This window comes from Austrofundulus limnaeus, unplaced genomic scaffold (assembly GCF_001266775.1).
Source record: "Austrofundulus limnaeus strain Quisiro unplaced genomic scaffold, Austrofundulus_limnaeus-1.0 Scaffold2518, whole genome shotgun sequence".
NCBI lineage: Eukaryota > Metazoa > Chordata > Actinopteri > Cyprinodontiformes > Rivulidae > Austrofundulus > Austrofundulus limnaeus.
Genome location: NW_013954920.1, coordinates 9,493 through 10,217, shown reverse-complemented (window position 1 = coordinate 10,217; position 725 = coordinate 9,493).

Here is a 725-nt window from a genome sequence, read left to right as displayed (position 1 = left end):
ACACAGGGCTGTCCAGACTGGATCCACTGCTCACACAGGGCTGTCCAGACTGGATCCACTGCTCACACAGGGCTGTCCAGGAAAATTACATGATTTTTTTTACTTAAAAGTTTCTGCAGATATTTGTATTTTTGTCATGTCCTTATGTTTTTATACAAGCAGTGACTAGTCCTACCTTATACTGTAGACATGTGCAACAGAACCATTTTAAAAGTGGGGGGACACACTGTTGGGGGGTTTTGGGGGTCCTCCCTCAGAAATATTTTGACGAAACAGATGCAACTTCCCTACAAGACATCAAACTAAATGAAAATTCTATAAAAATGAACAAATGAAAGTCAGATGTTGTTTTTCAGCCAAGATTCAACAGAATTATTTAAGAGTCGAACTCCTGAATCAGACCTGGACAGAAATGATGGAACATTTAGTAAAAATAAAATGTTTATGTTCAAAAATTGAGCTAAACAATGAAAAATGTGTTAAGTGACATTTTTTAACATTTCTTTTTATTCTTGGCGCTCCGCAGCTTTAAATGTTTAGGTTTAGATGAAGATTGAGTTTAGATTTAGATGAAGGTTTAGGTTTAGTCTCTCCTGCAGCAGCTGAGACCTACTGCATGAACCTAGGACAAGGGATTAACCCAGGATTATGGTGTAAACCTGAATTAATGAAGCCTTGAATCAGTTGCATGAACTATGAAGCTCTTATGTTTCTGTGGTAAGAAG